Consider the following 16,070-nt stretch of genomic DNA (forward strand, 5'->3'; position numbering starts at 1 on the left):
GAGGCAATGGATCATATTTTTTTTAACTCGATTACAAAACAATGAGATGCAGCTGTTGGTGTTAACACTGAGATACCACTCTAATAAAGGGTATTTTTAGATTTCCTGTGGACAACGCATCGAGTGATAGTGTTGGATTTGAATTGTCTCAGAGGAAGTTGGCACCATCAAAAGCAGTATCTGAACTATCTTTCAGCCATGTGAATCTGCTTTCTTAGCTTAACTTTTGCATACCATGAAGCACTTCTTGTGGCATCAGCTGACTGTTAGCGTTTTTGAACTTCCCTTTTCTGGCTGTCTTACCTTCCTCTCACGATCATGAATGAGCGGGATTTGAAAGTAAAGCAGCAGTATGACTGAACCTCTGGTCCATTCATCACTTGGACACTCTGTCAAAGCATTACATTATCCCAACATGGAGGGATGTTTCTCTGGACAATCATGACTGAATGAGAGCAGGCCTGTAAAAACTAAATCCTAAAGTCTAAAGTAGAGAGAAGGTGTATTAAGAGGAAATGATGTGTCAAATAAGAATGTGCTGCATTACTATAGCCTCACATTGGATTTCAAGAACAAACGGTACGCATCATTGTTTTCTTCTTCCTCAATCTGCCGTCTTTTATATCACTCAGTTCCTGTTTGATCGACTGATTCTGTGGATTATGTGTTTTCCCAAAAGGGACCAAGTCCCAGATGTTTTCAAACCAAAGTACCTTCTCACGTTTATTTGCATACACAGATGGTTAACTTCCACCTTGAGTATGAAAAGTACATTTCGGTAAAATCCCCTAAATTTCATCCTAAACCACACAAGACTTCATTCAAAAGTGTTTTTGTTTAACTTTTCTATTTAACTCAACCAGGTTTAAAACATTTTGTCCTACACAAATAACTGTATGAGTCCAATGTGTGACTTTGTGTGACTGAGAGACCGTGTGTGTGTGTGTGTGTGTGTGTGTGTGTGTGTGTGTGTGTGTGTGTGTGTGTGTGTGTGTGTGTGTGTGTGTGTGTGTGTGTGTGTGTGTGTGTGTGGCCGCTGGAGGTTATGAATGAGCTACAGCTGCATGGCCCACTGGTCGGTATGGACAGCTGATGAATGAAGAGGAAATTATTAAAATAAACTGCTGGGTGATGCGGCTACATTCATGTGCCTGGCCTCCTCATCTCCCTGCCGATATGTTCCCCACACATCTGGCTTTACAAAGATGCACACCCTGTTGATTCAATGAGCACAAATATTTAAAACACCAAAGGTCAATTTTGTCAGTGCTCTGTGCAGAAACTCTCCCACGAGATCATGAATTGAAACTTGCATCGTGTGATTTCATAAGAAGCAGGCCTTCTTTGCATAAAATGAGGAGAGGAGAACGAACTTAAAGACGCACCGTGGACAGATACCTGATGTTAGATGGGATTGGTGATAGTGACAGATGGACATACGTGGGGGGCTGACAGAGGGAGAGGGACTCTGCTGGTGATGGATGGACAGACAGAGAGGGGGAAGAAGAAGGGCAGCGATAAGGACAAAGACATCAGTCACGTTTAGGGGGTTTTCCCTCCTCCCTTCTGTGACTGGACCTTGATCCAAGCCACACAGACTCCACTGTGTCATGGTGTGTGTGGCCCTGTTGTGCTGGCCTGCAAGTGGTGACTGGACAAATCATGACTCAGCAGAAGCTAAGCTACGCAGAGAAGAAAAGAGCACGTCTTCATTGTTGAAGCAGGTTTCTGTGGACTCTCATTATCCAAACACAAAAGATCCGACTCCTTTGAATGTCCACTGACTTTTTCCTCTTCTTCTTGACCTCAGACAGCCACTAAGAGAGCGCGTGCAAGAGGATTTTTCTAAAACGTGACGATCACTGCATGTTGCAGAATATTTAAAGTTATCCTTTGTAACTTTACCAAATAGCAGCCACAAGAGCAATTCAAACACAGTATGTGTGACGTAACAAAGTACTGCAAGAGTAAAGAGCAACTTGCAAGTACTCACAAAGGCTGCAAATAAACTTAGCACAAGGTGAAGAAATTTGTGAGTATTTTTTTTTGTTGTGACGCTTCTTGAAACTGAATCTTATTGGCCCTCATTTATCGAACGTGCGTACCAAGGGGCAATATACAGTAAGTAAAAATGAAGCCTATGCAGAAGTTCTAAAAGTTGCTGTTCATCGAGAATCCGCTTGAGGCTGGCTGTAGAAAGACTGAGGGTCACGTACACACCGAGCCATAAAATCAGACTTTTACAGCATTAAAAAGCATATTTACAGCCTGGTTCAATGATTATTGGGATGATTTGATTTTCCAATCAAAGGCACAGCCCAGGTCATGTGACCGCCGGGTGCCCTGTAGCTGCTCAAAGAAAAAATCACAGCCGGGGTCATAGGGAATGTGGCTGCATCCCCGGATCCCTTCATTTTACCATTTCAGAAACGGGTGACGATGCTTCATCCATGTTTTATACCGTCTATGGTCCGTACGCCCAAAAAATGGGTGTGCTCTCATATCAACGCACAGAGCGCAGTTACCAATCTGAACATGAGCGTAGGGTAAGATCAAATCCTCCACCAGGTCTGAGTTTGTGTACGCAAGTTTCATGTCAATAGGGAGTGTAGTGTGGCGAGAAAAATCAGTCTGTGGAGGAGAATTTTTTAGATCATATGAGCACAAAACATTTTCAGAAAGAAAAACTTATGTTTTTTTAAAAATAATATTTCAGGATTTAAATTAGATATGACACCAAGAATGTTTGTAATAGTTCACCCCTCTTTTGCCAATCTATGAAATACATCGCTATGAAAGAGCAGCGTGAATTCCTTTGTATTAAAAAAATGTGTTTCCTTTTATCAATGCACTTAGAGTAGAGAGGCTGTTATCAGTTTTTAATACACTCCGTGTTCATAATAAAGTCTCTGCAGTGAACATTCAGAGTATGCTGAATCATACTTAAATTATATTTTTTTTAAGGAAGCTATGTTGATTACGGGATTTAACATGAAGATGATTATTTGACTTCTCACAATATTATTATATCATGTGCTTATTCTACCATGCTGCTCTGCATAGGGCTTATCTTACTACAACAGTGAGTTAACAAATGTCTGTGCTTTGATCATCCTGAGGATAAGCTTTATTTCATACAGACCAGTCTTTGAAAAATGACGCTATGTTTGATATTCCTTCAAAAGTGAAAAGTAACACTCCAAAACATTTTAACTACATATATTTATAAATAAATACTTAAGTATGGGGCAAAATGAGAAAATATTGTCATTTATATTTCATTACAGACATGAATTGTGGTTTAACTGCAAAAAGAAAAAAAAAACATGGTGCTACAGTATGTTTCTTATGTTCTTGGTCACAGACAGCAACCACATATTTACGTGTAATTGATATCCCTGAATCGGTCTGTAAACCGCTCCAAAAAGTCCATTCTAAAAATAGATATTTGCAAGATCTTTATGAGACTTGCTGAAATGATGATGTCATTGCATAAGAATCGCTTAACTGGCTCACTAAAGTTTGTCCATAGCTCCGCCCCCTAACAGGCCTCTAGGGGGCTGGCAAATCAGAGAGAAGAGGGTCTGTGGAGCAGGGAGTCTTAAAGAGACAGCAGAAGCTTATTTCAGATAGAGACTGAAAGACAGGTTTTCTAAAACACCAGAGTGAGAAAAATGGAGATTTTTTTTTTTCCGCTGTAATTCATTTCAACTTATGACGGGGTACTAGAGGGGCAGTTTAAACCCTTAAAAAGACCAATATCCCCTTTTTATAACCGTCTCGAATAAAAAGTGGCTCCTCGACTTCAGCAACAAAGACTCAGCTCACCTGCTGCAGAGCTCAGCTACTTAGTCGTCACAGAGCTTTAAACTGGTTCAAGTAGTTCAGCAGAGGTGAACGTCACTTTGCTTGTCACACACACACACACACACACACACACACACACACACACATTAGGACATTCTCTATGCCCTTGCAAGTCATTCGAATACGTGTGTGTGTGTGTGTGTGTGTGTGTGTGTTTGTGTGTGTGTGTGTGTGTGTGTGTGTGTGTGTGTGTGTGTGTGTGTGTGTGTGTGTGTGTGTGTGTGTGTGTGTGAAACACTTGCACTTGCAGTTCCTGTTTGGGGAGGCAGCTCCTGGCAAACAGTGTCTGGTCTTATCTCTTGTGTTTTATGTTCCTAGCGAGCCGGGGGCACAAGCAGCCCTTTGTGGCCAAGAGGTGGCTGGTCTCGCTCCAGAGCGACCCATGCAGCTGTTCACCACTGTTGGACATGTCCATGTGGGTTTGTGTCTTTGTGTGCATGGGTACATTCGTATATGTGTGCCTCAATGCATATGTGTTTTTATCTTATCTGTTTGTGAGGATGTGTGTTTTTTCATTGAAGGTTTATGCTTTCATGAATGTGTGTGTTTATGCATACACATATGCCTGTCTGGGTGTGTGTGTGTGAGATCATATGCATACATCACAAGCAGACCAAACAATACATCTTTCAGTCGGTCAGTCATGGAGATTTCCTCTTCTGGTCTTATTCTGTATGATTTCAGAGACTAGACCTCAGGTAGGGGACGGGTCATTCTTAAAGAAACAGAAGCTGAGTCTGACCCATGAGTCTATGAGTCTCTGTCTCTCCCTCCTCTTCTCCTGAACCCAGGTGACTCCTCTGATCCCATCAGGTTCACTGCTTGGTAACTTGAAGTGCTTTGTGCGTGTGACCCACTAAGAAGTCCTAAAAGGAGCCATCGGTGAAGCCTGCACAAAGCCACGTGCTGCACTGGCGGTTGAGTGTGGAGAGGGCAAGAATGTGGCCCCCAGACCCAGCTCCTGGATGTTCAGGGAGAGGCAGGCAGGGTTAAGAAAGGGACTGTAGGGCAGTATTCTGACAACAGGTCATATGTGGGACTGAAAGACCTTTGATTTGACAAATGATTTCCCTCACACACCTGTTGTCATTTATTCTTTATGAAGTATCTTTAAGCCAGTATCATGAAAAAATAACGGATATACTGAACATAAATTCATGTCATAAACAACTTACCCAGAGTAAGTTTTGGCTGCTTTGCTTTACGGTTGGTAATCGCAGATAAAGTTTTTTTCTTTTGCTTTGTCATTCTGTTTTCACTCACAGTGCACATCCCATGAAGGACTTAAGCATCATACTTTTTATTTTGGGTCTACATAAGATGTTTGCAGGATGAAGTGTAGATTACATGAGTATAGGGTCCAACATATCCAGAGGGTCAACAAGGTCCTTTTACCTCATATGAACATAATATGAAACCAACCAATGTCTTGTAAATCATCCCCAAAAAGGTTTGATAAAATATAAAAGCATGTAAAACAAGAAAGAAATTATGAATACAAAATGAATAAAGAAAGAAACCTGAAAAGAAACAAAAAGAAAATGGTTTAATTTACCCAGTAAAAATTTTGCGCAATATAAAATATAATCATTAGTAGAAGGAACAAACAAAACATAAAATGTTAAATAATGCTAAATGAATTTAAAAAGAAAAAAAGTTTTTAAAAAATTTTGCAATTTTTCTAAATTTTAGCGATTTTTGTGTTAGTGAAAGTACATTTCAGTTTTTGTTTTGTTTTGTTTTTTAATATCCTATTACATATTTTTACCATTGGTGAAATTATTTTGTGGCTGATGAAGTATCTTTCTGGCTTTTAACAAACTGTTTGCCATGGCCAATTTTGAAAGTCTTATATAATGTTTGTGGTTATGTGATGTTTCCTGTCATAAGATTTTTCAATGTTTCATGAAATTGCATTCTTACATTTAGTAAAAAAAAAAATAAAAAAAAAAAAAAAAAAGAATGTTAATTTATGAATCCTTGAAATGTTTTTCACTGTTTGAAACATTTTGTCAGGGCCACTGTTTGTCATTGCCGAAGTGCACAAGTTCTTCATGTTACACTTCAAAAATGTGAAACAGACAAATTTGATGTCCCCTAACGTCTTGGTCTATTGATGTGATTGTATTTGATGGATTTGTATCTCTTCCTTTAAAAAAAAATATTTCTTTTTTTCTCACTTTGGAATCTTAAGCTAAAAAAGTGCGCTTTTCATAAACTCTACTATCAATTTTAAGCTTAGAGTCAACGACTAACTGGCTCCATAAACACTGAGCTCTGAAAGGCTGCTCCCAAGAAGAGAAATGTGACATGAAGAGGAAATAATAAAACAACAGGAGATTGAGTCTTCTGTTTCTTTTAGGTAACCGTCTTTGGCCTGGCATCTTCCAGTGTTTAGTTTGCTTAGCTTTTGTTAGCACTTGTTGCCAAATTCATGATAACCAGGAGCAGCAGAAGAAGTTGACTAAGAAAACAGAAACAAACATGAATGATTCCAGACTAGACGTCAGAAATCAAGAACAGCAACCAAACCCAAGTTAGATGATCTACAAGATGAGTTGAAGTCCCAGACAAACATTGAGTAGCTTAAAAGGAAAAACATGCAACATGTTACCACCATCCTGGAGCCTCCACCGGCTCATACACAGACTGGCACAGGGCACACGATAAAGAGGAGATTCCTTGACCAGTGAAAACAAGTTTCTTCCACGGCAGCCTTCACCATCAATCTTGTCCACTCTCATTTGAAATGCATCATCTGGGACGACCTTTCCCCTCCGTGGCCATGTCACTTCCTCTTCCAGAGGCGTCCCACTGCAGGGGGAAGGAGAGTGTGGGTCACAGAGGTCAGCAGGTTGAGCTGTCAGCACAGGTTTCACGTCTAAGTGGGGTATGTGAGGAATTGAGGTGGGATGCACACAGGCTGCAGGACACCGTGTGGGGTCACAGCACCAACACCATGTTTTTTTAAACTCCATCACTGTTGGTTCAATTCTTCACTCAGACCCCTTCACATGATATATGTTAGTCAGACATATTACTGACAAGTGGGAGGAATATATTAATTTAATTAATTATGATAAATTCCACAATTTTATCAGGAAAAAGAAAACAATTTAAGTTGCTTCTATTTCCTACGTAAAAAGCCTAAAGCTTCCATCATTTTTAGAGAGGGAGAGCAAGATCAGCAGCTACAAACCGATGAGAGATCATTGGTGTTTGTATTTCTTTATTTCAGTTGTGAATGACTCGATTATAACTTGAAAATCATGTACAGCAAGTATTCCAAGAGGAAGAAAAAGGGTGTCAAGTGTGAACACAATGAATTACTTAAAGAGCCAGTGTTGTGCTTCATCGTTTTTGTAAACATGAATGTAAAGTAAACGTGCAAGATGTTTATACAAACATACAGATTTTCAAACCACTGCGAATGTATGTGCTGTAAGGAAAGAAAGAAAGAAACTCTTTAAAACAGTGTACTTTAAAAATAGCTCAAGATTTTTTTAAGACTTGCCAATGATGAGGTTGTCGCATTGGGACTTCCTACCTGGTTCATGACACTTTGGTGACACCAAGATCTGCCCATGACTCTGCCTCTAGAGTCTTCTCGAGGGCCGCCCAATCAAAGGCAAGGGGGTTCCTGGGGCAGGAGCCTTAAAGAAGCAGCAACAAAACTGAAGCCTTTCAAAGAGAAACTGAGATAAGAGTTTTCTAAGACACCACTGAGAGAAAAATAGAGATTGTTTGAGCTGCAAATCCTGTGAAGAAATTACAGGGGTACCAGAGCGACAAAGTAAAGCCTTAACCCTCTATGGTATGCATAGTGATGCCAGTTAGAAAAAAATGTTTTGAATTTTTTTTAAAGATCAAATGAACATAATCTAAAGAAATTAAATTGAATTATTAAATTAATCTGAAAAGTTTATAGATATTTTTGGCGGGTTTGTTGTCTTGAGGCAACACTGTATCGTAATGGTCAGTCGTGAAAACAAAGAGTTATTTTTTTAGATTAAAAAATAAAAAATAAAAAAACATGGATAATACTTGATGGCCTCAACAGTTTACACTTTACAGTATACAATTTACAAAAAAAAGAGTAAAAAAAATTTAAAATAACTTTTTTCATAAGATTTCCTGTTTGAACGTTGCCGGAAGGCAACACTGTACCACTGAAGAACAGCCCATTGGAATGAATGAATCAAGGAGTCTGAACATATTCTATCCAACTTTACATGAACGATTTAACAAAAGACTTAGGTTTTGTGGCTTCCAGGGGACAGACTTTTCATTGTGGGAAAAATGTGTGGAGGATAGAAGCCTGTGCTATGTAAAGACAGCTCACAAAGTTCACTTTAGAAGACTAGAGCCCACAGTTTAAGTCCGAACTTAACTAAAACTGACATCAAATTTATCGAGGTGAAAACTGTAAAAGTCCAAAACAAAATTTAATGACCAGTTTGGTTTTCAAACAGTATTTAGACCACAAGACACCATACCAACATGGTGTCATGGTGAATCTGTAATGGTACAGTGTTGCCTCAGGCCAACAATTGATTTTTTACATGTTTCCTTGAATACATATCAAATAATGTAAATTTAAGTAGCAGAAAGTTAGTTAGTTAGTTATTTTAGTTTATTTGTCCCTGTATTAGACAGTGGGAAGAAGAGAATTGGCCGAGTTGGTCCTTGCAAGAAAGTTTGGAAAAAAGGATTCTGTATGACCTCCAGAGGGTCAAATGACAAATTCAAACTCTGGTATTGGTTCCTCATGTCTTTTCTCTTTTAAAAGTATTTTATGACAACTGGGCTGTATTGTGTGTAAAAGAGCAAAAATGGACATGTTGTGTTGAGGCAACGAGGGACATAGAGGGTTAAAAAAGCACAATTGTAGCTGGCCCCCGGCCACTCGAACAAAGCAGACGAACTCAACAGGTGCAATTGCCTTTATTTAATCGGCACCGTGAAACTGGATAAATACAACAAGAAACGTTCATTACAATTCTAAAAATCGCTCATTTACAAAAATATAAATACTTCGTTGCACAAATTCATTTACTTGAAACACACAAAAAGTCTGTTAGAAGCTCAGCTATAGTTAGAATGCACTTTGCATTACTCGTCCAAAAGCATCACAACATTATTGACCATAGTACAATAGTTCCAACAAATAAACAAACAACACACATACCTCACTCTGCCGACCAGGGATGCTAATAACTCTGAGGCAACCTCGATAATCTCTGGTGGGAGCGTATACATGCTACCAAAGGAAACAAATAATAAACAACCGGCCAAACTTCAAGGAACGAACGAATGAATCAATGAATGAATGAAAGTAAACGGGAGACACCGTAACATACCATGCTGTTCTGTTCCAAGAAAGAAGCTCGAACAACAACACAGGAGTGCGTTGCTTAAATACTTCCTGACAGCACACCTTCTGGTCGGAAACAAAAAAGGCTCCATGACGGAAAACACAATCAAAAATAAAATACTAACGACATTGCAGAAAGGGCAGCCAGTTACAACAATACCTCCTCTTAATATTTAATATGCATTAGGTTCAAAAAATGTATCCCCAATCAGAACAAAATGATCATTTTGGTATTTTTGTTAGCTTAAAGTTAGCCTTTAGAACTACACAGGCAGCAGTAAAGGATGGACAAACCAGTAACCTAAGTGTTTTTGTATTTCATGAGTATACTGAAGTGGAAAAAAATCTGGTTGTTTGTGCATCAGTAAATTTGTATGAAAAGACCTTTTCGATGATAAAATCTTAACAAAGAGAGACTCACGCTGCACATTACAGGAGCTCCTTAAAAACTGCCAATACGACAAAGGGGTGAGTGAGGTCGTGCTTCAGTCTGGAGCCTGACTGCTCAGTGTTGCTTAATACTCACATTTCTACACACTGTGTCTTGAACAGCAAAGATGGCAGCAATGATTTCTGATATGCCAGCTGCAGATCTGCACTTCATTGGTCTTGGGTTGGGCTAAGTTAGTTTATTGGTGAGGACACTTACAGCTGACCGCTTGAGAAAGACCACCTTTACTAGACTGATGATATCGAGCTACCGGCCTGAGTGGAGGAAGGAGGAAAAAATGCTCTGTGTGTTTTCTCTTTCAGAACAAAAGATTTAACCTGCAATAACAGGACAGGAATCCATCGCTTTGTCTTGAGAAGTGCCTGCAGCTCTTCCAGACCCTCCCTTTTCTCTCATTCTCTCCTCTCTTTTGAATTCTTTGTCGTCTGTTATTCTTACTTTATCTCACTTCTGTCTTTGATGATATGAATTATTTCTCTCAGCATTGTGTGATTGTGCTTTAATGCATTTATAAGTCAGTGATCTCTGTGAGGGAACATCTGCCTGGTCACGCTGAGGGACAAACACAGAGGGTGAATTCTGAACAAACCACTTCACAAAGGGGAGAGTGGGGGCTCGTCAATGTCTGCCAATCAACTGCTAACCAAGGGTTAAAAGGATAGCCAGGATAACCTTCTTGAACAAACCCTGAGGAGACCAGAGAGTTGACAGAAAGTAGCTGGCAGTCTTTCCTTGGGTGGTGACGGGACGGGCTGTTTACTTAGGCTTTAGACTGACTCACAAATCAAAGTGTGTGTCAGAATGAAGAGATTAGAAAGCCAGAATAGGCTTGGTACTCTACCTGCACCCTTGTGTCTTTGTTGTCACCCACCTGGATGAACTGTGTGCGTTGCGTAACACATGCACACACATGCACTCACAGACACAATAATACCCTGATAAAATGCTGCCGTTTATCTTCTCCTTCAGAGCTGAGGATGCCCAGAAAAGGCTGTTTGAAGTGTTAATGGTTGAAGCATTGTTCACAGGGGGAGATTCCCCACATCCACTGAAGATCACAGTGTGGCCCACCACTGCAGCTGCTGTCATTTCAGGACATGGTGCAGATTACAAAGATGGTGGTATATTGTTGAAGCACTCATGAAGGGAGAGAGTGATGGAAAGTTGCTTTGGCTCTGTAAGATAAATAAGAGGAGTCAAAGGGTCACACAGCAGAACTTCAAATATCAAATGGAAAGAGCTTAAAAAGCCCTGTGAGGAATTCCCACTTGCTGTTTATTGCAGTGACACCTTTGGCTGCAATCGCTACTGTTTTCCTTGAATAAAGACACAGGCCCCGTTTAAAAGACAACGTTTCATCTGAAAACGCTTTAACGCAGTGAAAAAAATCAGTGTTTACACGGAAACGACTGAAACGCTGTAGTGAGCAGGCCAGGCCTATAGTTGGTGCTATAACTGTCTTGTCCGGAAGCTGCTTTTGGGAGATCTCCACCTGAAGTAAAGTTGAGCCGATCATCTGGTGTATTTGGGAATACTAAGTGCAAAGGTGGAGCAACAGATCCTCATTTTGTTGAAAGACAGTCAGCAGATTCAGCAGATTCAGCAGCACAAGCACAACACGGTAGTACCCGACAATTGTAACGACGGTATTGTTGTCCTGTTGTATGCACGCGCGAAGCGGAGTGTGATGTCTGTTTCCACTGAAACAGCGGCTTACTGTTTACTCAGCAATGATGTCGGCAGTGTTTTAGAAAAATCCCACTCTGGAGGTCTTTTTCAAAAGTTTGCGTTTTTGGTCGGCTGAAACACTGTTTCCGTGTAAAAGCGAGGCTAAAACGCAACAAAACTTTTGTGTTTCACCCTGAAACCGTTGTTGTGTAAACGGCCCTTCAATTTCCCTTAAGTACCATCACTGTCGAAAAGATGTGACTCTTATTGAGTTGTGCGTCTATTTTGAAGAAAATGAATGGAGAGCAGAGCTTCTTGGGTTTTTTTTGTTTGTTTGTTTGTTTGTTTGTTTTCAAATACTCTTATTTAATTTTTTTATTTATGATGTGGGTACAGAAAAAGAAAAGGACATTTGAGATGCACAACAGTAAACAACTTCTCTAGTAAAACAAGTCATTCAATCGTAATCATTCCTACTTTTCTTTGATGAAGACAACTTTCTGCAGGATACAAAGCAACAAGGTTATGTATTTATTTGCAGTTAGTATAGCTCTTGTTTGAAAGGTATCAACAATCAACCTTTGTTTACTCGGTTTGTAGTTTGTGTATTTCTGGGTTTTCTTGTGTTTTAGTCTTTTTGTGTTTCTTTGTAATTCTTTTCTTGTCCGGTGTTTTGTGTCACCTGTGTTCATCTTAGTCATTCCTTTTGTGTGTGTGTTTTCTAGTCACTTTGTTGCATCCTTGTGTTTCACCTGCATCTTGTTTCACACCTGTGTTGATCACTCCCCTGTGTATAAAGTCTGTGTTTCCTTTGTTCTTGGTTGGTTCATTGTAGCTGTCTCCGCATGTCGTGCCTCGTGTCCTGTGTCTCCTGAGCCTCTTGGGTTTTTTCTAAGTTTTTTAGCACTTTTGATTTTTTCCTTTTGTTTGAGTTTTTTAATTTTGAGTTTAGTTAAAATAAAAGTTTCTGTTACATCATTGCATTTGGTTCTTCCTCCTATTTTGTTTTCTCCTATGTTTTAGCCTGTGCTCTATCACTCTCCTGTTCAGCTTTCTTCTGCCCTGAAATCTTTTTTCTTTTTGCCGGTCCTGCTCCAGCGTCTGCCATCATGACAAAATGAATACAAGGAATCCTTGTTTTAAAGAAAAAGAACAGATCTTTCTTCTCACTCTATCAACTCACTTCTTCCTGCTAAAGTTTGCCATGGAGGGCCAAAAGGCTGCAGGTTTTCTTTCCAACCAAAAACTCTACCAGCTGATTTCACTGATTACCTCACCTTCAAGCAGAGAGCAGGGACTAATCAGTGAAATCAGCTGGTGGAGTTTTTGGTTGGAAAGAAAACCTGCAACCTCTTGGCCCTCCATGACACAAGTTTGAGATTCCTGCTCTAGACCACAGACACTGAGAAACAGCATTCAGAAGTAAACAATTGTGATGGTTTGCTAATAACCTCATACTACACGAAGTCCAGTGAATACATCAAGCTCATCATCCTCAGTTCTTCCATATTTTGTGGCCGTATTTCCTTGTGTTTTGCAGCAGCTAATGACTGGAACACCTCGCAAAACACCCTCAGACTTTTAACTTTAACTCCACTCTCCACCTTCAAGCTTAAACTTCAGGAGACTATAGTTGACTGTTGCTCCTGCTGATCATTTTTTGAACTTGTACTTTCATGCACACTTATACATACACCTGTAATTTTTACACTTTAAGCATATTGCTTTTTACTTATTTACTTTTTGTTCTATATTATTGTACTAACATTTTGTTTATATTAGATAGCAGGATTACTGCCTAGCGAGGTAGCTTTGAGGATAGATTCAGGATTCCCTGTTCTACGACACGGGATCACTCCTCAGCGAGGCGAGTCTCCATGGCAACACACGCTGAACAGCTAACCTGCTCCGGGGCAGGTTAGCCGTTCGAACTAGGATTGAACTCGCGGACTATAAAAACCCTGCTCACTGACCAATGAGCCCTCACGAAAAAATGTCTCGTCCATTCTTAGAGGATCCCGCGGACATCGGAGCTCGACCCACTCTCTTTTTCGTATGACCACCTTTATGAAAGGTACCGGTTTTCCAGGGAGGGGTTGGTAGTACATGACACTTTCTACAGGTAGTTGAAGGGAATGAAGAACTCTCATTGCCGTAACAAGATCTTCAATGCCAACACTTCTGTTCCATGACAATATTTTATTGCTCGTCTTAAAATTGTGACAGGAATTCATGTAGGGCTCATGTGGGCTACATATCACACAAAAAATGTAAACACGATAGGAATGAACAAATGAATAAATTCACGTAAGAACTAAGGTGGGGAACAGTGCTATTTCAGGATGATAATGGCACAAAAAAATTTTTTTGCACTGCACTTACGCATTTAGACTGTCAGCAATTTTCTGCCAGCACTCCTTCTGTGCTTTAGCAGCGGTGATGGTGTTGCTTTTAACGTTAATTACATGTTTCACCTCGTCATACTTCCTCATGATCACCTCCTGCTCCTCCTGTGTGAAGTATGCGGTCCTTTTCTCTCCGGCCTGCTCTGACGCTCCAGACTGCTCCATGTTCACGATTGGTCAGATGCAGCTGGCTCCGCCTTATATGCGTGCACGCGCTCATTGCCTACCTGGATCAACTTATGAGGTTGATAACCAGCGTCTTAAAACCGTGTAGCGAGACAGCCGGCTACCGCGCTCAGTTCAGCGAGGTAGCTCCAAGGCTATCTCGCTAGACTGAACTTGCTTCATAGAACAGGGCCCCTGTTCTTTACATGTGTTTGTGCTTCTGTTGGCCAAACCATAAATGAGAACTGGTTCTCAAACATTTTTACCTGGTAAATTAAAGGTAAAAAAAAATTAAATCTCACTTTAAATTGTGATCCATGATCAGGCAAATAAATGAAAGAGAGAGTACTTTAAGATCACTCATGAAGTCCTTACATAGCCTTTAAGGGTTTGATATGAAGATGAAGAGTGGGGATAAAGCAACAACAGATGTACATACCAATAAAATTCAGTGTTGTGATAATTGCTGTGATAAATAATGCTGGTAATAATTTGAATGCATATTTGTAATGTATCACAGACGCAGAGGTGTCATTAAATATAATTGTACATAGTGATAATAAAAGTATGCAAGCCTTCAGTAGTTCTGTGGTATTAATCACTTATTATGAATATTTGAAGATGTCTCCAGACAGGTTCTGAAAGCATTGTAGCCTGAAGCATAGAGTCAAGTTGGTTTCCACTGAATTCAGTGTCTTGGCAGCGTTGTCTCCTGTTTGTTTATCAGGAAGCAGGTAACCGATGTGTTGTGCCAGGAGCTCAGGTTTCAAAGACAAGGCCGGATAATGGAAGATGTTTAAAAAGCCATCTCAGACAATGCAGGATCTTAAGTCCTGGATGCCTTCCTCGTCATTCCCCTGATCCCATTTCCTGACTTCAGAAGGTTGAGGGATCTAATTCAAACCTCTCTACCTTTCAACTGCTTTGTATTCCTCCTGTATTCAATAAGTTTGAGAAAAGAAAGTAAAGGGGGTTATGTGTTTGGCCATCCTCGTATCTCAACATCCTCACCTCACTCACTCCCCAGCTCTTCTCTCATCCTTGTCTCATCCTTGTCCCACCTTTAAATAAAGTTATGCAGGAGCCTGGGCGGGAGGGGCGAGGCGTTACCTGTCGGAAGCAAAGCTATCTCCCTGACCCGTGGTGGTAAATTGCCCAGAGGCTTCACTGCAGTGCTCACATGAGACGATCTCTGTGGGGAAGCAGGAGATTACACCTGATAGGAAGGAGACTTAGCATAAAGTCAATTGGCCCCTTTGTGGAATAATCCACTCTGCTCATATAAGTCAGTGTGACGAGTGATAAGGCCTCACATGCATGAGAGGAGGAAAAATTCCACAGAGCGATGTATTAACCCACTTCTTGTGTTACAGGAAACAAACATTATGAGATTTAGTTTCATTTGGTGGGGCTGCAGTATTTACATGAATGATGTCAGTTCAGATCTGTGCTGGAAATATAACTTTTACTAAAACTGTAAAGATACTTTAACTAACACTGGAAAGTACATGAAGGATTCCTTTTTACAGTAACCACAGTGTGTCAGAGCGACAGGACTTTCCATGTTTTATCAGAGTATCAAACTTAAGACATCTTTCTGTTTAGTCACAGCTCCTCCACGTCTAAGCTTGAGAGTAATCTTTAAATGTCACTCCTTGAATCATTCCTCATGCCTCTGTGTGCTGTGTCTTCTAGGAACAGGAGCATGTCATTTGGATGGTTGGCAGAGACAAGCCTCGAAGGTGATCCCAGGTGAGATGAATGACCTTTCTTTTATTGAGCTCACACCCACTGCTGATTCATGTGAGCATCAGCTTGTGTTTGTTTCCAGTCCAGCCTGAATGACTCACTTGCTGTGTGTGAACAGACATGTCAGGTGGCGTTTGGCGGGTTGTTTGTATCTGCAGAAAATGTGACACAGGTTCAGATGATGAGTTACTAAGGAGAGAAACAGACAGAGGTTTTTGGAGGTGCCTTCAGGAGACTGTGTGAGCCGTGTTGGTGATTCCCCTGATGTTCCCCTGAGGCCACCGGCTGTGGAAACAGCAGCACACAGCACTGCTGCCTGAACTTTTGTTGTGATTGAAACCAGTCTCGCTGGCTTGTCTGTCTCATTCAAGAGTCTGAAAAGCTGTCCTCT

The 16,070-nt window shown here is 40.5% G+C and overlaps 1 long non-coding RNA gene across 1 annotated transcript in view; it reads left to right on the forward strand.

Moving 5' to 3' along the window:
* Positions 1–15,682, forward strand: part of LOC141796031 (uncharacterized) — a 141,651-nt gene extending 125,969 nt beyond the window's left edge. Inside the window, exon 3 of the long non-coding RNA XR_012598861.1 lies at positions 15,626–15,682. This is a non-coding gene — a long non-coding RNA (uncharacterized LOC141796031). The remainder of the gene's footprint in view (positions 1–15,625) is intronic.
* The last annotated feature ends 388 nt before the right edge of the window (positions 15,683–16,070 follow it).

The sequence above is a fragment of the Halichoeres trimaculatus genome, unplaced genomic scaffold (assembly GCF_033239565.1).
Source record: "Halichoeres trimaculatus isolate MK-OKI-2021-1 unplaced genomic scaffold, fHalTri1.1 fHalTri1_scaffold_10, whole genome shotgun sequence".
Classification (NCBI taxonomy): Eukaryota; Metazoa; Chordata; class Actinopteri; order Labriformes; family Labridae; genus Halichoeres; species Halichoeres trimaculatus.